This window comes from Canis lupus, chromosome 11, assembly GCF_003254725.2.
Source record: "Canis lupus dingo isolate Sandy chromosome 11, ASM325472v2, whole genome shotgun sequence".
NCBI lineage: Eukaryota > Metazoa > Chordata > Mammalia > Carnivora > Canidae > Canis > Canis lupus.
Window position 1 is genome coordinate 33,869,808 of NC_064253.1, and position 20,976 is coordinate 33,890,783.

The following is a 20,976-nucleotide window of genomic DNA, read 5'->3' on the forward strand; positions in this document are numbered from 1 at the left end:
CTCCCGCCTCTCCGCTCTTCCCCCAGCACTTTCACACTTTTTTTTCTGGAGTCAACCCAAGCTCGGCAGAATTTCCAGATCCGGGGAAGTGCAGCATGCGAGCAGCCCATTTCCTGACAATGCCGCAAAGCTTCGGGGAACACATTTTGTTATTTCCACGTTTATGAGTCGAGCCGGGCCCGGAGCCTGACTCCTGACCGCGTGACCCCACCTGGGAGCCCCGCAGGGCGGGGGCGGGGCGGGGCGGGGCGGGGCGGGGCGGGGCGGGGCGGCCAGGGCCGGAGCATGCGCAGAGAGGTTAGCGCAGAGAGGCTGTCCCAGGGCTGCCCCGACGGCCGCGCGGGCGTCCCGGGGCGGGGCGGGGCCCCAACGGGGCCCCAACGGGCCTGAGGCGTGAAGGTGGTTTTCTGAGCCCTATTCGGGACGCGTCCCGCGATAACGTTCTGGCTCTGGTGCAAAGAAAGCAAAGTTTTGAGAAACGTGGTTCTAACTGAATGGCACGTTCTCTAAATGAACTCTTTCTTTCTTCAAGCAACCTGGAAAACGAGGCAAAGAAACGCCCCGGTATTCCAACGCTAATAAAACGGCTCGGCACTCACATCCCCATCGTGCCCGGCACCGAGAACGGCGCAAATGCAAATGTAATCAGGGAACAAATTATTTCTGAACAAACGCAAGGCGTCAGACGTTGTGTTAGCTACCAGCCATGCAAGGACAGATAAGACATGGCTCCAGCCCTCTGAGGAATTTTTAATCTGGTTTTAGAGAAATCAGAGAAGGAGGAAAGTTGGCCGTGTTGACGGATGGTATTTAAGAATCGGGAGTTCTTTGATCTACTCTTTTTTTTTTTTTTTTTTTTCTGGTTTCTGGAGAAATATTGTTGACTGGTTGAAGTGGCTTGTCAAGGAGAGAAAATGTCTTTCTGTTGACAAGATAATTAAGAAGGAAGGAGCCCCCTCCAGTTCTAAACTGTAACAAAAAAACCTTTGAACAGAAGGGGACAAATGTTAAAAGGTGAGTCAAAAGCAAAACTGGAACTGGCAAGGGTACTAGTTCCTGTTGAACTTGGCTGTGACTGTATGGCGGGTGTTGTCAGTATGGCTGATGCTGCCATATCCGTGGAGGGTGGTACTTATTATCTGTATGTGCGTGTGATGTCAAGTAGGGCTTTACCTATTGCCCTGAGATTGCTGAGCACCTGGGAGTAAAATTCCATACATTCTAGGAATTATGGGCCATTTACTTCCTCATGACTTACTGAGAAGCACCAGAGCAGAGCCAGCTCTACAGACAATACCTCTTTCTCCTTCTACTACAGTCCCTATGAAAAGAAAACTGAGAGGGGAGAGGAAGTGGCATCTGGGGGAGGGCAGCATTGATGAGCACAGATTAGTTCCTCCCTTTTCATTGCAAAAGGGTTGTACAGTGCTTCTTCCTCATGGGAGAAGGATCCCTTGCAGGAAGCTGTTAGGCAGTGCATTGTTGGGGCAAAATCTGATATGATGTGGGAGGAAGAGAAGCTGGAATCACAGCTGGAAAGCTTCTGAAGGTCCTCTAAAGAGCTCAACCCACCAGAGCAGGAACATTTGGATATCTGCAACACAGAGAAATCATTGATGGGTGCCACAATCTACAGGTCTCACCAGAGAGATGTCTGCCTTCCCCTCCCACCTCCCCACTCTGACAATAGATGGGCAGGACAGAGAAGAGGGATAGGTAGGGTGATCTTATAATTTGTTATGCAAGCCAAGACAAATCTGAGAATTAAGTAAGTTGCTATTTACTACCCTAGAACAACAGGTACAAGCTGGAAATACTCCCAAAACTGAGATGTTTGATCACCATGATGGGAGCAAGGGGTATATAAAGAGCAACCTTGGTGTCCCTCCATCTCCTGCCATTCCTGCTACAACTTCATCCACTTCACTATAAGTGGGCTTCATCTGTTCTGGGGGGACAGGAGAGTAACAGTTTCGAAACAAGTTTGAGACTGAAGTTTACCAGTTTAGAGACCTGAGCCTCAGGTATCAGAATGAGATTTTTGCTAATGATGAAAGTGGCTGAAACTAATAGGATCTGTCCAAGATGGTGCTCAGGACCTACCACCCATGGGGAAAGGGGATTTTCAACACAAAACCATTGGAAAACGGGAAAAAAAATCACTTTTAGGTTTATACCAAGAAGCTGGGACTTCAGTAAATCAGTTTCAAGTATATAGCAAAGCACAGAAAGTACTTATTGGCCAAAGAGGACAGTAAATCTAGTGTAAAGGTATATAAATGTACACAGATAAATACAAGGACACCATTTAATGAGAAGCAAACAGCAACATGTGCAAATGTATTCCTTGAAAAATGAACAAGGCATAAATACACAAAACACAGTATAAGTATCTAAGCCAGCACATGCCGTTCAAACTCTGGCCTTCTCTGTTTCTCACTGAGGATCTTCACGAGAAAGATTTAACACACTGAGTTTCCATTTCCACATCTGTAAAATGAAAATCATAAAATTGCCTCCAAGAGTTGTGAAGTTATATAAAAGCATTTAGAAAGATGCTTGACAGCAAGGGCTAATTGTGGTGTATTCAACAGAGGCTAGTCTTTGGCTTCCTTTTTCCTACTTTACCATAATAATACCCCAACGTTCTTTGGAGAGAAAATGGAATAATTACTTTAAGGTATCTAGCACAGCACCCAGCACAACAACTATAGATTCCCTTCCTACCCAGATTGCTGAGCTACCATGCAGCTGGACTCTTGACGGCATCAAACTATGTGCCATTTCATGTACTCCTACATGGTCTAAGACCTTTGAACAAAAATCACGAACATGTGTGCGGGCTTTGGAATGGAAGGAAGAGAAAGTTTCAGGCCCTCAGAAATTATTCCTCCTTAATGCTCACATACTGCCATCAACCCAAAAAAGAAAACAGGTGAAAAGGATTCATTCTGAGGAAGAAAAAGAATCAGCTCTGTAGGACTCAAGGAAAAGGAAATTAATATATGCTTTCTTCTCCCAACAAAATCCCACACACAGGCAAAACTGGTTCAATTAGAATCAGTTTGAGTATATGAAGGGAAAGTAAGATCAAACAAAAAGGCAAAGGTACAACATTCACTAGAGAACTGTGTAGAGAAGAGATAAATCTTTCTTGGTATTGGAGATGAGTGTGGGGATGTCTGGATGAATGATACATGAATGAATCTGAACTCTTTTTGCTCTTGCGTTTACTTGGGCATCCTTTGTACGTTCCCCAGTAGAATATATTTGATATTGAGCAGTAGTCATTCATCTAGTCATCCAATAACATCTACTGAACAACTACAGTGTGCCAGACATTGTGCCAGACATTGTGCCAGTTATTACACAGACTTGGCACATTCCAATACAGATATGACTCTGTAGGGCAGAAGAGAGGAAATGGTTCTGTCAAGGTAGGACTCAAAGTAGAAGCAACTCCTAAAGGAAAGATCAATTAAAAGGCAACAGAGCTTAGACTCATTTCTAAACATTTTATCAGAAAATGGCACTGCCTGATTCACATGTTCATTTTTATTTTAAGGATATTATGAGTATTACCTAGTTAAAGTATAGTACTGTATAAAACATTTTGATGACCCAAACTAGGCAACATCATTTGCCTCTATATGCGTTTATGTATCTGTGGTAGGAGTGGGGAATAGTGATAGGTCATCATAAGATGCTTCAGAGAATCCCACCTGAGTCTTAAGTAATTCTTGTTCAGATGGAGAGATTGATAAAAGTAGAGAGGTCTTTTAGTCATCAAAACTGAACTTGAGGGCAGCCCAGGTGAGCTCAGCGGGTTAGCGCCGCCTTCAGCCCAGGGTGTGATCCTGGAGTCCTGGACCGAATCCCAAGTCCGGTTCCCTGCATGGAGCCTGCTTCTCCCTCTGCTTGTGTCTCTGCCTCTCTCTCTCTCTCTCTCTCTCTCTCTCTCTGTCTCTCATAAATAAATAAATAAAATCTTAAAAAAAAAAACAACTGGGGATCCCTGGATGGCTCAGCGGTTTAGTGCCTGCCTTCGGCCCAGGGCATGGTCCTGGAGTCCCAGGATCGAGTCCCTCATCAGGCTCCCTGCATGGAGCCTGCTTCTCCTTCTACCTGTGTCTCTGCTTCTCTGTGTGTGTCTTTCATGAATAAATAAATAAAATCTTTTAAAAAAAATGAACTGGAGATCGATGGAACAGGATAGAGAGCCCAGAAATAAACCCACACTTATATGGCCCATTCATCTGCGATAAAGGAGGCAAGAATATACAGTGAGGAAGAAACAGTCTCTTCAATAAATGGTGCTGGGAAAACTGGACAGCTCCATGCAAAAGAATTAAACTGGACCATAAAAATACACAATGTACACCACACACAAAAATAAACCCAAATGGATTAAAGACCAAAATGTGAGACATGAAATCATAAAAGTCCTAGAAGAGTGGCACCTGGATAGCTCAGTTGGTTAAACATCTGCCTTTAGCTCAGGTCATGATCCCAGGGGCCTGAGATAGAGCCCTCTGTTGGGTTCCCTGCTCAGTGGGGAATCTGCTTCTCCCTCTCCTTCTGCCTTTACCCACACTCATGCTCTCTCACTTTCAAATAAACAAATAAAATCTTTAAAAAAAAAAAAAAAAACAGAAGAAAACAGGCAGTAATATCTTGGACATTGGCCTTAGCAACATATTTATGGATATGTCACCTGAGGCAAGGAAAACAAAAACAAAAATAAACTTTTGAGACCACATCAAAATAAAAAGCTTCTGCAAAGCAAGGGAAATCATCAACAAAACAAAAAGGCAACTTAATAAATGGGAGAATATATTTGCAAATGATATATCCAACAAATGTTAATATCCAAAATATATAAAGAACTTCTACAACTCAATGCCAAAGAATCAAACAAACATAAAAACCCAAATAATCCAATTTAAAAATTGGGCAAATACCCTGAATAGATGTATTTTTCAAAGAAAACATGCAGACGGCCAATAGACACATGAAAAGATGTTCAACATCACTAACCACCAGGGAAATGCACATCCAAAACACAATGCTATAACACCTCACATATATAAAAGTGGCTTGTATCAAAAAGAAATAACAAGTGTTTCTGAGGATGTGGAAAAGAAGAATTTTAGTGCACTGTTGGTAGAAATGTAAATTGCTACAACCACTGTGGAAAACAATATGGAGTTTCCTCAAAAAATTAAAAATGGAAATACTATAGTGATCCGTTTCTGGGTATTTACCCAAAGAAAATGAAAACATTAATTTGAAAAGATATATGAACCCCTGTATTCATTATTTATAATAGCCAAGATATGAAAGCAACCTAAGTATCCATCAATAAATGAAAGGATAGAAAAGATGTGGTTTATATATATGTATGTATGTATATGTTTGTATAGACAGCTAGACCAAGGTATTTGTCTTTCTTGGTCTGACTTATTTCACTCAGTGTAATATCCTCTAGGTCCGTCCATGCTGTTGTGAATAGCAAGATCTCACTCTTTTTATGGCTGAGTAATATTCCATTGTGTGGGGCAGCCCCGGTGGCACAGCGGTTTGGTGCTGCTTGCAGCCCGGGGTGTGATCCTGGAGACCCAGGATCAAGTCCCATGTCGGGCTCCCTGCGTGGAGCCTGCTTCTCCCTCTGCCTCTCTCTCTCTCTCTGTCTCTCTGTCTATGAATAAATAAATAAAATCTTAAAAAAAAATTCCATTGTGTGTGTATCACATATATATGTGTATATATGTATATATAGTGTATATATAGTAATAATATATGCATACTGTATATACAGTATATATACTATACACATATTATCTGTGGTAAATATGTTATATGTTATCATGAATAGCAAGATCTCATTCTTTTTTATGTTGGAGTAATATTCCAGTTTGTCTGTGTCTGTGTGTACATACTACATATGTATGTGTATATATATATTTATATATGTATATATAGTGTATATATGTGGTATGTGGTTTAATTTAGATAATAATATACACATACCATATACACATATATACATATATATGTGTATGTGTAAGTATGTGTATATATATGTGGTGTGTGTGTGTGTGTGTGTGTGTGTGTACACAATGGAATATTACTTGGCCATGAGGGAGAATGAGATTTGACATTTGGGACAACATGGATGGGCCTAGAAGATATTACAGTAAGTGAAATAAGTCAGGCAAAGAAAGACAAATGCTACATGATTTCACTTATATGTGGAATCAAAAAAAAAAAATGAGCAAACAAGAAACAGAAACAGACTCATAAATACAGAGAACAAACTAGCAGTTTCCAGAGGACAGTAGGATAAGGGACTGAGTAAAATAAACGAAGAGGACTAAGAGATACAAACTTCCAATTTTAGGATAAATAAGTCAGGAAAATGAAAAGTACAGCATAGGGGGTGCCTGGGTGGCTTAGCCCATTAAGCAGCTGCCTTTGACTCAGGTCATGATCTCATCAGGGTCCTGGGATAGAGCTACATCACATTGGGCTCCTTGCTGAGTGGGAAGTCTCCTCCTCCCTCCCCCTCTGCTCCTACCCCCTACTGTGCACTGTCTCTCAAATAAATTTTAAAAATCTTTAAAAAAAAGAGAAAAAAGCACAGCGTAGGAAATATAATCAATATTATTTAACAACTTTGTGTGGTGACAGGTGGCAACTATACTTATAGTGGTGAGCATTACGAAATGTATAGAAATGTTAAATCATTATGTTGGGCACCTGAAACTAATATAACATTGCATATTAAGTATACTTTAATCATAATTTTTTTAAAAGAGGAACTTGGGATTACTACTGGCATTTAGCAGGCCAGGGCCAAGAAGGTCAAAAGTCATGCAAATCACAGAACTGTCTCAAAGAAAGGAAGGTTGAGGGAGAAAAAGAAGACCTCTTAAATACTTATTTTAATACCAACCATATACCAGATGCTACAGTTGGAACTCAATGTATATATTCTAATTGATTCTTTTTTTTTTTTAATTTATTCTTTAAAACAAGCTATGGACTCTTCTATCAGATATAGCAACAACTCCCCCACCAACAGTCCTCAGAGTCTAAATCAAGGCCCATACCAGATTCTTTCCAATGGACTAGGCATGTGTCTCAAATTGGTGCCTAAAATTGACTGAGAAAGGACTTCACAGGCCATTTAGACTTTTTTTTAAGTATGTAAGGGGAATCATCTGCTTTCACCATCATTTCAAAATTTCATAAAACAAGAAACACTGAAACATCAAACGAACAACATAATCTCAGACTAAACGATGTCAGTATTGGATGTTTAGTGCTATGAAAAGCTCACCAGGTTATTCGTTTTTCTCGCTACAACCCAACACACTGACAAGCTCATCATGGTCCGTGTTCCATCTGCGGATCAGCATTCAGTCGGTGACCGCTGACCTAAACATCTTGGGCAATTTGATCTTGGCAAGACTACTTCTTAAAGAATGAGGTAAGAAGTCAAAGACTAATTCATAGTTCAGAGAATGCAGAAAGGTCCCAAACCAGTGACCCTGAGGGAGTGGGTGGGAATAACAAAAGGCAGAAAGCAAGTAGCCATCTTTGAAAAAAAGGATAGCTAGGGTTCCCTGGAGCTTTCGTCTACTTTTTAATAGGATTATTAGAATTAGAAACTTATCCTCTGGAAAATTCACGCCTTAGGAGTACTGTTTTCTTCTTTCTCCACTTTGTCAAAAGCTTAAAGGCTTTTCTCTGACTGGCCCTCTTTTGTGATTTCCATTGGGCTTTCCTTCTTTCTTTCCGCTCTTTTGTTCTTCTCTCCTCCCCTCCACATAATAGCAATGTTTTCTTGGTCATCTTGTAGTAGTCTCTGGCACACCAGTGGCTTCTTAGAACTAAGTGCAGGTTAGTGAAAACAGCCAGTCAAGGCTGCCTACCGGCAGCAGCAGTAGAATATACTAGCAGCAGGACATAGAGGCCGTGGGTTTCAGGGTAAGTAGGGGGTAAGTGGGGGAATCCTGATTTTGAATCGCAGCCAGAGCACCTTGAGGTGGCCATTACCTTACCTCGTTGTGCCTCAGCTTCCTTATCTGCAAGATGTGTTTAGCATCTTCTGACTCACTGGGATGAAGATGAACTAACTGTATAGATCTTGCCTAGGTTGCTTTTAAGAAATACTTGTTTCTTCATCTCCCCTCTCCCTCCCTTTAGGATTTGTCGAGGGTACTCTGCTATTTGCCTATCTGGGAGGTCTTTCCAAGGTTTTAATTTTTTCATGTCCTGTCACTATATGCTCACTGGGACAGAAGATAGGCAGATAGGCTACAGTCTAGACAATCAACCAAGAATTACTGGTTTGCATAAATCATTTTTCAAGCACAGCTACCAACTCACAGCCTGCTTCTTCGTGCTTTTCAGATAGTTTCCCAGGTGAAAGAACCTCAGCTTTGCCTCAGCATCCTAAATAAACAATTTTTAAGGGCTCATCTAACCAGAAAAAAAGACCAAACTGAGGAGAATTCAATATGATTTTATCTGGATTGATATGATTTGGGACTTTTCTGTTTGTTGGGATTGGATGCTGCTTTTGTTTTTTGTGTTTTGGGTCTTTTGGTGAGTTTTTTGGTTTGTCTTTTGGGGGGGATATTGGATAAAAACCTATTTAAAAGAAGAACTCATTAATTCAGTGTAAAGGAACTAATTCTTTTCTTTCTGCTTGTATTTTTTCCTAATGAGGAACAGTGTATCGATACCCACCTTGGCAGCAAGCCAGACTGTTTGGGTTTAAATGACAGCTCTGCTACTGACTATGTGACTGTTAAAACTATTCGATTACCCTGTGCCTCGATTTTCTCACCTGTATAATAGGATAATAATATTCACCTAGGAAGTCATTGTCAGGAATCAAAATTCAATATGAGGGAAGTATTTATTTATTTTTTTTTAAAGATTTTATTTATTTATTCATGAGAAACACAGGGAGAGAAAGAGGCAGAGGCACAGCAGAGGGAGAAGCAGGCTCCATGCAGGGAGCCCATCGTGGGACTCAATCCCGGGTCTCCAGGATCACACCCGGGGCTGCAGGCGGCGCTAAACCGCTGCGCCACCAGAGCTGCCCCCTGAGGGAAGTATTTAGGACATTGTTAGGCACCTGGTATGCACTCAGAGATTATGACTATTATTAGGTAGTAGCTTTTCAGCAATTGGTGAGCATCTACCAAGTATTAGGCACAGCCTTTGAGACTATGTAAGATTAAAAAGTTTGATTGCCCATCTCTGCTTTCAGAGATATTATATTTAGGGAATAAGGGAACTGTTGGAGACTGTTTCTTAGCTTACAAAGCACTTCCCACAGTCAAGTGGTACAATTATTATTATCCTCATTATTTTGCACATGAATAATGGCAGGCTTACCATTAAGTGTCTTGTCCAATGTTACTTAACTAGAAAACATCAAACCAACTTTCTTTCTAGGATCTGGAACTCCAAAAATTCATGCTGTTTCACTGCCAACACATGTGGCTCACAAAATGTCTCAGAAAATATCTCACTTTCCTTTACCTTTTTAAGAATTTAGTTGGTGCCCAATAATCCAAGCAAAGCCATAACTGTTATGCAGAGAGGATTTTTATCCCTAGTTGTCTGGGGCCCAGTAGCCCAGGACATTCTTCCATTTCAGGGAGGAGTCCCTGGCAACGGAGACATTGCCTTGTCTGGAACCACTGTGAAAAGCCCTCCTTGCCCACATGAGTCTGAAACTGCAATCAGCTCTCTAAAGGAGCATTAAAAGCTTTGGATCGATATTGAGATTGAATAATTGAGCTTTTAAATGGTTCCTGTCTATGGGAACAAATGTATTTATTGATGATAGCAGAAGAAAACACCATGACAAAAGAGGCAAGAAACATGTGCTATTTCTTTTAGTATCTCCAACTAATGCCTTCACCATCATAACAACCCTAGTGACTAGCACAGTGCCTGGTACATAGTAGGTGCTCAATAAATATTTGTTGGATGAATGACTGACTCTACCCTATACAAACTATGGAAAATGTCCTGAAAGTCAGTTTTTGATGTTTATTAAAATGAGAAACATGGTCAGCTTCCAAGAATACTTTGTAGCATTGGGGTGCCTGGTTGGTGCAGTCAGTTGAGTGGACAACTTTTGGTTCCAGCTCAGGTCATGATCTAAGGGTCCTGGGACTGAGCTCTGTGTTTGGCTCCATGCTCAGGGCAGAGTCTGCTTGGAACTCTTTCTCCCTCTAACTCTGCTGCTCTCCACTGCTCATGCTCTCTCTCTCTCAAATAAAATAAATAAAATCTTTTTAAAAATACTTTATAGAATTGCAATGGTTAATGCTAATCTTCTTTCCTTTTTTTTTAAACTGTGAAGAAGGAAGTAGCATGGCACAACTTAAAGCACTGGAGGAAGTATTGGCAAGCCTGGGTTTCAATCCAAACCTTATGACTGGGTTGTTTTGTGACATGGAATGCATTAACACATCCTCTTCAGATCTTGGTTTTCTATTTTGTCAAGTGCAAGGACTGGACTAGGTTAGTTCAGCTCTCACTGTGTGTGCATTTAAGTATAACTCTTATATTTACATGTCCTGAAAATTAGGATGAAAAAAATGTCTGATGAAGGTGAGATAGGCAAATATTGCCCTATGCACCTCTGCCCCTCATAGGTGACCTCTCTCTGGAGCTTGCTCTATCCTGACTGAGGCCTTTGCCCATTAAAATCTGCCCTCAAAAAAGGTGTTCATTTTGGGGCACCTGGGTGACTCAGTCGGTTAAGCATTCAACTCTTAATTTTGGCTCAGGTCATGATCTCAGGGTTGCGGGATTGAGCCCCTCATCGGGCTCCATGATCAGCACAGAGTCTGCTTGTGCTTTTCCTTCTGCTCTTCCCCTGGTTGCTCCCTCTCTCTGTCTCTCTCAAATAAAAAATAATAAAATCTTTTTTAAAAGTTTTAGTTTTATATTAGTTATCAATTGTAGCATAACAAATTACCCCAAAAATTAATGGCTCAAAACAACAAATACTTAGAGTCTCATAATTTCTGTAGATCTAGAATCTGGGCATCAGCTTAGCTGAGTGCCTCTGGCTCAGGGTGTCTCATGAGATTGCAGTCAAGCTGTTGGCTACGGCCACAGTCACATCAAACTCAATGGAGACTGAAGAATCTGCTTCCAAACTCACTCATTTGGCTGTTTCCAGGCTTCACTTCTTGCTCTGTGGACCTCTGCCTAGGCTGAGTGTCCTCATGACATAGCAGCTGGTGGTTCAAAAAGGGAGAGCCAGAGACTATCCAAGACAGAAGCCATGGTCATTTGATAACCTTGAAAATGACATACCATCACTTCTGCCACATTCTAAGTGTTAGAATCAAGTCAACAAGTACAGCTCACATTCTAGGGCTGGGGATTACACAAAAGTGTAAATACCAGGAGGCAAAACCATTGGTGGCCATCTTAGAGACTGCCTAGCATAGCTATCATTTACACAGTAGTGTAAAATTTAGATGTTTGTGTTAATCAGGGCATCATAATCTGTTCAGGCTGCTATAACAAAATACCACACGCTAGGTAACTTATAAACAGCAGAGATTTATTTCTCAAGGTTCTGAAGGCTAGAAGTTCAAGGTCAGGGTGCCAGCATTGTTAGGCAAGAGCCCCTCGGTTGCAGACTTTCCATTGCATCCTCACATAGTAGAAGGGCAAGGGAGCTCTCTCAGGCCTCTTTAATAAGGGTATTATTCTCATTCATCAACGGCTTCCAAATGGCCCCACCTCCTACTACTAATACCCTGATATTAGGATTTCAATATATGAATTTAGGGGGAACACAAATATTCAGACCATAGCACAGGCAATACTTATTTTAATTGTGGGATACCAGCCTCTGTCCACTCTACAAGGAATTTAAGCATATTTTTTGAATGCAGGGCACAAGTTAGGGAATAATGTGGAAATGGGGACAGAGAGATATGGTTCCCATTAAAAGTGAAACCATAGCCATATTTATGAGTCCTACCATATGCTAATCACCATGATGGGCACCAAGCAGATATGATTATATAAAATTTAGTCACCTTCCTAAGGTACAATGTATTTGCTCTTGGCTTCCTCCTCCACACCTCCACAACCCCACAGAGAGAATTAACTGACAAAAATTTCTCATCCTATTTGAAGACTAGAAGCAGAATATTATAATGAATGGAACACAGATCTCATGCACCATCTCAGTCATGAGTACATTTAAACTCTATAAGATTCTTCATCTGAATAAAAACAATGATACAGTGGTATCATGTCATGAATAAATAAATAAAATCTTTTTTAAAAAAATAAATAAAGCACCAGGGTTGTCTGTCCAGCTCAGTCAGTGGAGCATGCCACTTTTGATCTCGGGGTTGTGAGTTTGACTCCCTCACCCCTATTCAGTATAGACATTACTTAAAAATAAAATCTTTTTTTAATTTTATTTTTTTAAAGATTTTATTTATTTCATGAGAGACACAGAGAGAGAGGCAGAGACACAAGCAGAGGGAGAAGCAGGCTCCATGCAGGGAACCCAACACGAGACTCAATCCTGGGACTCCAGGATCACGCCCTGGGCCATAGCCAGATGCTAAACTGCTAAGCCACCCAGGGATCCCCCCAAATAAAATCTTTTTAAATAATTAAGGCACCACTCACATTCAAGAATATATTATAATTATACAATTTTTTTTGGTCACAGTGAGAAAAGCAACTCTTGACAGCTCCCCATTTTTCAACAGATGTGTGCCAACTTAGTCCTTGGACATCTACAGAAACATGTCATTCTTACTGAAATGTGTGAGACCATCAACAGGGCTCCACTAGTCAGGATCGCCTAACTTGTACTGTGGTAACAACCCCCAAATCAGTATGGTTTAAAACCAGAAAGCATTATTCTCCTCTCACACTCTATGTTCCTCCCGGGCTGACTGATGTTCTGCTCTGCGTCATATCAATTGGATGGGTCTTGGACTAATGAAGCAGCTATAGATCTGTGCAGCAGAGAGAGGGAAGAACAGAAACACTGGTTCTTCAGTGGCCCAAAGTGACACATACCATTTCCCCTTTCACTGTATTGTCCAAGATGAGTCCTGTGATGGTCAAGACTGGCTTCAGAAACTAGAGAACTGATTGATCTTCCCCTGTGCCCAGGAAGGGAGGTTCATCGTGAGCATCAGGAAGGAGCATTGTCTTCCACACTGCCTTCTGAGAAAATAGAGAGCTGGTCTTTTCAAGCTGCAAGAGACAATTAACCTGTGACAGAGTTCTAATTTGTAAGCAAAGCCTCTTATTTATGAATCATCTAAGATTACTTTTTCTGCAAAATGAGTGATTATACCAAACTATTTTTTATTTACAAAAACACAGGCTTTATTAGGCAATCTTACCATCAACACTTCCTGTAATAAGTCTCCATCTCCTGTTTTCACAGAGACGTGGTACTATGTGCGCATGTGTGCATGCCTGTGTATTTTCCTGGGATGCTGGGAAATGGAAAGACGTGACTGGCTTAATGTCAAGTCTAGTCAATGCTTATAAGTTTCTGTTTGCAAGGTTAATGACGTAGCACCTTCTAATTTAGCAGCACTGGAACTTGTTATAAGTGTTAGTTCAGTCACATCTAGTTCATATCGGCCTTCAAATCACAAACTACTCACACTCCCTCCCCAAGCTTCCTCCCTTTTGGATTTTTACCACCATGCTCATCTATGTGAACACCAAGCGGAGCCTCCATTAGTTCTGGCTTCTAGGCCCAGTTCCGCTATTCACTGACTGCACTGCTTTGGGAGAGCTCTTCTACCTCTCCAGGGCTGGTCTCTAAAATGAAGGAGCTGGCTGGCCGAATTCCTCCCAGCTACAACTGCTTCTGGTTCTAAGTCAGTGGTGCAGCCAGAGAGAGAGCCTCTGTACGTTTCCTCCTTTCCACGAGTTGATCAGCAACCAGAGGAGCTCTCTCAGTAAAGGCAGGGCCTCCTAACATACAACAGAATGCCTTTGAAGATGACTCATGTTTCAGCACCTCTCAATCTATTATTTCCTGGGCTCCCTTCTTGTCAGCTTTGTGGTCCAGAACCTCGACAGTCAAGTATAATTTACAGGCATGGTACTTTTAATACCTTGCTCCCGACTCCAAAAAGAAAATACACAGAAGTTGAAAACTATTCTTCCGATTATACCAGCAGCACAGTCTTAAAAGAGGTTTTGCTGTAGTGGTGATATTGCTGATCTTATTTATTTATTTTTTTTTATTTTTTTTTTTAAATTTTTATTTATTTATGATAGTCACAGAGAGAGAGAGAGAGAGAGAGAGGCAGAGACACAGGCAGAGGGAGAAGCAGGCTCCATGCACCGGGAGCCTGACGTGGGATTCGATCCCGGGTCTCCAGGATCGCGCCCTGGGCCAAAGGCAGGCGCGAAACCGCTGCGCCACCCAGGGATCCCGATATTGCTGATCTTAAACACAGGTTAGGAAAGTCATTATTATGACTTTTAATTGTTTGTTCTTCTAAATACTTTTTCCAGCCACATGTGGCATATTGATGGATTCAAACATTTTGGAGCATTTTTCTACAAGAATACAGTCTTATTCATAGGGTTTTGTTGATGTGAGTTCATGGGAGAAATTATTTTTATAGAAGAAAATGTTTTTGGGGTGCTCAGTGATAAATAGCTTTCAAAAAATGGCTTCAGGGACAAGTTCATGTTTTGTTTGGAAATGTCCTTAATACTTTGAAAATGGTTGCTCTCAGATGCAGTCTTGCCTGAATTAAGTCTAAATATTTTGGAATCGTGTCCATTTTGATCAGAGCCCTAGTAGACCAAATATTCTTTTTTTAAAAAAGATTTTATTTATTTATTCATGACAGACACACAGAGAGAGAGAAGAGAGACAGACACAGGCAGAAGGAGAAGCAGGCTCCATGCAGGGATTCCGACATGGGACTCGATCCCGGGTGTCCAGGATCATACCCTGGGCCAAAGGCAGCGCTAAACCGTTGGGCCACTGGGGTTGCCCTAGACCAAATATTCTTGAACAAGTCACATTGACTCTAGGAGCCTCAGTTTCTTTGTCAACAAAACAGAAAGAATACCTACCTAACAAATGTTTGCAAATAGTAAAGAAATGAGCATAAGTAAAGCCCAGAGTATAGAGATCATACATGACAGATGACCAACATCTTCATTCACACAAAACTGTCAGAATAAGATGTGTAGCATGAGGTGAGGTTTGCGATGTTGCACCTGCAACCTATCCCAAGCATGAATCACAAAATTAAGTCAGACATTTAGAGAGCAGGAAAGAAAAAAATGTCCTTTGATTTAGGCAACTAATATCTTATGAGTTAAGACAATTGTGATTTTGTCACAATTTAACTAGAGGGTTTGAGCTCCCTATTGATCACTGTGTGAGTAATATTCATTTCTGTTTTACTTTTATTCTCTGACTTATTGGTTCCATAGTGTACACATTGCTATAGCATATGGCTAGACTGGAGACAGAAGGGATGTGAGGCATCTATATTTTCAATGTTCCTCAACCTTTGCTGGCCAGCACGAAAAAGAATGCACACATACCTCTTTTTATACATTTTATAAAAAGCTTGAGCAGTTTATTCTCAAGGAGCAAACATTTCACAACATCATTCAAATGATAACTCTGAGAAATGTCCTTCCAATATATCTGAATTAGACCATACATCACAGTGAACTTTCAGTGTTTTTAAACAGAAATCCCAAGACATTGAAAAGTCTTCACACTAGTGACGTTCTGTCTATATTTCAATTTAGGATCCAAAAGATATTCTTTCCTAATCTCCATTGGTCAATTTTGAAATTCATTTTTATTTTTGTACCACACCTTCAGTTCTTTCCTTACATACGTTTTTAACTTTTCCCACCATTTTCTGGGGCAAGGAACTGAACCTACCTCTCCTGATTTTTTGTCTATTGAAAAAGCTCAACTCAGAGCTTAATTTCCAGCTCTCTCTTCATTCTCATCCTAAAATTTCTTACTTCAATACAGTCATCCCTCCTGCTTGCATTCTTTTTGTTTCTCTTCCCAAATTCAGTTTTGTTATCTCAGGCTCCAGCCACAGAATCTTTGTGCCAGAAGAGATCTCGCCTATTTTATAGCTTTCTCTCTAGGCATGGGGAAACCAACGCCCTGAGAAATGACATGAACTGTACTTTCTAGTTCCCCATCTTTTGTAGTAGGAACCAAGCTTGACCCCTCTTCTTTCTGGCAACATGGAAAAAGTCGGGGAAAAAATCACTTGCTTTAACTAGAGCAGTTAATTTGGGGGTCTTTAAATTATTTCCTCAGGCATGAAATTTGGGTGTTTGAGTTGGTGGGCAGTATTGGGGGGGATCAGGGAAAATTAGATATTATGGGATATAAATTCATTTGCAAGTTAAAGATCTACAGTTTGTATCTAATGTCATCATTGAATCCATCTAACAGGAAGGGGAGATATCAGACAGGCTTCTTTCCTTCTCTCCAAGTGCCACCTTCCAGCTGTGGTCTTGTGGTAACGTGGCTGGTACAATTAGAAACCAAAATTAGAAACCAAGCAACCACAAGAGGAAAAGCCTCTGAAACAACTCTAGGCCTTGACCCAGAATTTCTAGCCAAGGACACTGCAGGAGACTGTGCTTTGCTGCACATATGGTCTCCAGCCTGCAGCTGACTCTCTGAACAGTGGGCAATCTCCGCATACCTCACATGCATACCTGGAAACCTTCATGCTCATTTAACTGAGACTTTTCAACAAATCTCAGAGAAAAAGAAAACTAGATAACCAGTTACTTAACTAAGGGCCATAACTCAACTCATCTTTGGGTGTCATCAACAATTCTACCACTCGATACTCTGTAAGAGAAATACTCGAGTGTTTTTCATCAGAACCACTGATACGAGCTTCCCTGACATTGAGCTATGGCCTTTATTGTTATTTTAAAGAAAAATTATTGTCAAACATATGAATTTTGAGACATCTGTTTTTGTTCTGAATTCCTTTTTCCCAACCAAGTTTCACCAGTGAGAAGTCCTGTCAAAGACCCAGGAATTTGAAAATATTCACAAACTCGTACCCCAAAAATAAACGAGTTGTCAAAGTCACAGATTTGGGGGTGGAAAAGAGGAAATTGCCAACCAGTCCCACTAGTGATCTGGCCTTAGGATAGTCAAAGGTGAAAAAGGATCCAGGTGTCCTTTCTTTTTCTCTTTTTCTCTTTCTGCCCAGGTGTGCAGTGACAGAAGGATAAATTCTAAGAATCTCTACCGGTTTAAAATTATTTCATTATGACTCTAGGTTGTCTGAGATATACACCATTATCATCTCCCAGGGAGTCACAGTGATCAGAGGAACATTTCAGAACCCCGGAGTTCTGAACTCCAGCCTCTCACCCACCAATGACACTCAGCTGAGTCAATAATACTTGCTTTCTAAAATAATATGGGAATGTGATATTACTCCTTTATTCACACAGCCTTTTGAGCTGCTCTGTTTATGTGAATTAAAAAAACAACAACAACATTGTGTTGGTGAATTATGTTACAATTAGTGAAATTTCAGGAAGGAAAGCATTCAGGGCTCCGATTTTATAGCCATGTCACACCCAGGCTATTCTTGTTAGCGTCTGATTTATCAACAATCTGCTAGAGGATGATATTTTTCTTCTGTATTTTTAGGAGAACTGGGGGGAAAACTAAAACAGTTATTACATGGCCAGAGACTGATTTATATTTTTATTATATTGCTTCCCATTGTGGTCAAATAATCTTGAGTAAAAAGAGGGGGGGAGATGGGTAATGGTAATGGTACAACCTCGCTATAAAATGTAGAGCCTTTTCTTTACACAGTTTCTCAATATGAAGTTCCACGGGGCATTTAATATTGTGACTGGACTTTCAAGTCAGCTGAAATCACAATTGCCATGCTATTACAAAAGGTACATCGTGTGAGTTGCAAACCACAACATAATGACAGAACAGAGGGCCACGGATACCTGGGGGGACAGAGACCTATGAAATCCTTGTGTTTTTTTCATTAGGGCTAACAAGCAAAATAAGCACCACCCCTGGCGCCCATGGTTTTGACTCAAACACTGGTAACATGTGGGTTCGAAGGATACCACTGAAATCCAGCTCGGGCCTGTTGTTAATCATGTGTCTCTGCTGGTGTTTTGGAAGCATAGAGCTCCATGACCAGGGACAAGCTTAACTAAACCTACACTGTGGTTTGGAAGAACATGCCTTCCAGGATCCTAATGAACTTATAGAAGCCAGGGCTGGGTTGAGAGTGTCATTCGGTATCCTTGTAAGGATAGGAGGCAAAGGCTATTTTAAGAACAATATGGTTTTGGGGGATCTCTGTGAAGTTTATGAGTAGTCGGAGAAGAGAACATAAAACTGGCTCTCCACATGTAATTAAAATACAGGGTAACTAAATTCATGTGTAAGTAATAGGAGAGCAGAGTGGAGCCAGGGGATCATAATAAGCATCCTGGTTGAAGTGAAAAGCAATTTGTGGTAGGGCTTTCAAATTCCTCCGTTAGTGGACAGATTTGGAAGGCTCACCGATAGTCTTCCTGGCTGGCTAGGTTTACTTTCATAGCCCTTTCATTAAAAAAAAAAAAAAAAAAAAAAGTCTCTAAAAATAGCAGTTGGATTTGGGTTTGTTTTTTGTTTTTTGTTGTTGTTGTTGTTGTTGTTGTTGTTGTTCTGCAGGAGAAATCACAGCTTTACGAATGAGTCGGGTTTTTGGGAGCATACAGCAGAGTTCGCCAGTCATCAGCATTGCTCCCCTCTGTCCACGGTGGGGCAGGGAAGTTACCAGGCCTTCAACTGCACCAACTCCCACGTGTCCACCGGGCCTAGCAAGTTCCACAGCCTATTCTAAATTCAGATGTATGAAATGAAGACAATGGAGTGGGGAGGGGACTTTACAAAAAGAAAAGAAAGAAAAAAAAAAGAAAAGAAAAGAAAGAAAAGAAAAGAAAAGAAAAGAAAAGAAAAGAAAAGAAAAGAAAAGAAAAAGAAAAAAAAGATGTCACTCATACTCCTAAAGTTTGCAGTCGTGTGGACCAATTATCCATAAGATGAATTGAATTATTCCCTTTGTCCTGGGGCAGTGTGGTGTCAGGAACCACCCACTCCTTCCATCCAGACATTAGCAGTTGGGCTGGCACCATCGTGAGCAGTGTGATGTGCTACTGCCAAGTGGTAGGATGCCTACATGGGCAAGACTTGCTCCACACAGAGGTGTTTGCCCATTGTTTCTAAAAAGTCCTCTTAAAACAGACCCCAAAAAGCCACAGACCAAATTTATAAAGCACCAGGGCTTGGGTGTGGAGGGGTGGTGGACAGTAGGATGCGAACAGATTATGAAAGAACCGAAGATCCTCCACATGGTTTTATACTCTAAATGATCTGTAAAAAAGAATAATCATGCAAAAAAAATCCAAGTCAGGGGCCGTGGCCTCCAGAATATCAATGTCTAAACCATACATGCATATTTGAAGAGAACAATCTCCCTTCTTCTCAAATGAACCATTAGCTAAGACCATAAACTGTACCAAATAGCAAAACGTAAGAGTGCAAAGGGTCTTAGGCTTTATCCTGACTTAACCGCATCATTTCCCCTCCTGGGGAAAAACATCTAAAGACACAGAGCAGACAACTTTCAAAACTACAGACCAATCCTCTGTGCTGGAAGTAAGAGTATCATGATTAAAAGAAGAGCGGGAGTTCTGGATCAGAAAGATCTGGTGTCAGACTCCAGATCTGTCACTTCCTGTCACCTAACCTCTTACAGTCTCCATCCCTGTACCTGTTGGGTCAGGATAACAAGATCGAAGTCAGCAAGGGCTGCTCAGCCATAAATGTGGTACCAGCCCCTGTCAAACAGCATTAATAGTAACTAATGTGTTTGAATTGGGTAAAATGAGAGGATTCAAGGGAAAAAAATAATAACTTTTAGTGGATTGGCAGAAAACGAAAAAAAATCAAATATGCTGCTGTTGAAATTTCCCCCCAGAGCCCTGGGGTTTCTCAAGCCTGGTCTTCCAAGACCACAGGGGCAAAGAGAAGCCGGGAGGGCGGGCTTCCAGGACCTCCCACCCCACACCTACTCCCTCCAGGGCCAGAGAGACTTTGCAGCTTTCCCTTTTACATACTGGGCTTCTGGCTTACACCCTCCTGGAGAAGATACAGAGCTAGAAGCACATCATCCTCCCCCGCTCTGCGCCCATTGTTTCTGGAGGGTACAGCACACACATGGCTGTGTGGGCAGCCTCAGACAAGCCAAGTGCCACTGTGGCATCTCACTCTACGATGAAAGGTTTGGCCCAACCACCCCTAGCTTCCCTCTCGAGTCTAACAGCCTCACCTCTTCCCCGATTGCAGAGCCCCCTGCATAATGGGAACAAGTGTTTCCCAATGGGAGAAGCTATTGTGTGCCCCCCAACAACCCCTCCCCCCCCCCCCCCCCCCCCAGTTAATGGAAGACACTTAGGCACAGTTGCCCATCACTCAGTCCTCCAAGCCCTGTGAAGTTTCTCACGCAGCCTCTCCTTCCCCCGAGGGCTGTGAAGACAGGGAGGGAGGGAGGCAAGTGTCTCTCCTCGTTCTAACCCACGCAAGGGCCCCAATGCCATCCTGGCAAGGCCGGCAGAGGTGCGGCTCCCTCCGAGTGTGGGGGAGGCAAAGCGGCTTTGAGCCATCCTGGGGACAGTTGCCATGAAGCGCCAGCTGCCCGTGTTTGTTGAACTCAGACTTGAATAATATTGTGCACTTTATCTTTATAGCCTCTTTTATGCTAACAGGCCTAGGGGTAGCAAAAAAGGGCAATGTACTGTGGTCTGCTAAAAGCCTTGCCGTTTGATTGCTTCATAATTCCTCCATTCATCTAATTTGGAGTGCGCATTCGA

The 20,976-nt window shown here is 41.6% G+C and overlaps 2 long non-coding RNA genes across 11 annotated transcripts in view; one reads left to right on the top strand and one right to left on the bottom strand.

The window, feature by feature from the left end:
* The window catches only part of LOC112649890 (uncharacterized), a 179,197-nt gene that overhangs the window by 117,500 nt on the left and 40,721 nt on the right, over positions 1-20,976 (bottom strand). For 9 of the 10 annotated variants that reach the window (XR_007413985.1, XR_007413987.1, XR_007413984.1 and 6 more), the window contains exon 3: positions 13,102-13,281. This is a non-coding gene — a long non-coding RNA (uncharacterized LOC112649890). Of the gene's footprint in view, positions 1-730; positions 1,595-13,101; positions 13,282-20,976 lie in introns of those variants that run through there. The other variant, XR_003129765.3, reaches the window with a different exon arrangement.
* On the top strand, positions 378-20,508 carry LOC118350235 (uncharacterized). The gene is made up of 3 exons (XR_004803602.2): positions 378-1,014; positions 7,386-7,492; positions 18,776-20,508. It is a non-coding gene; the product is annotated as an uncharacterized LOC118350235 (long non-coding RNA).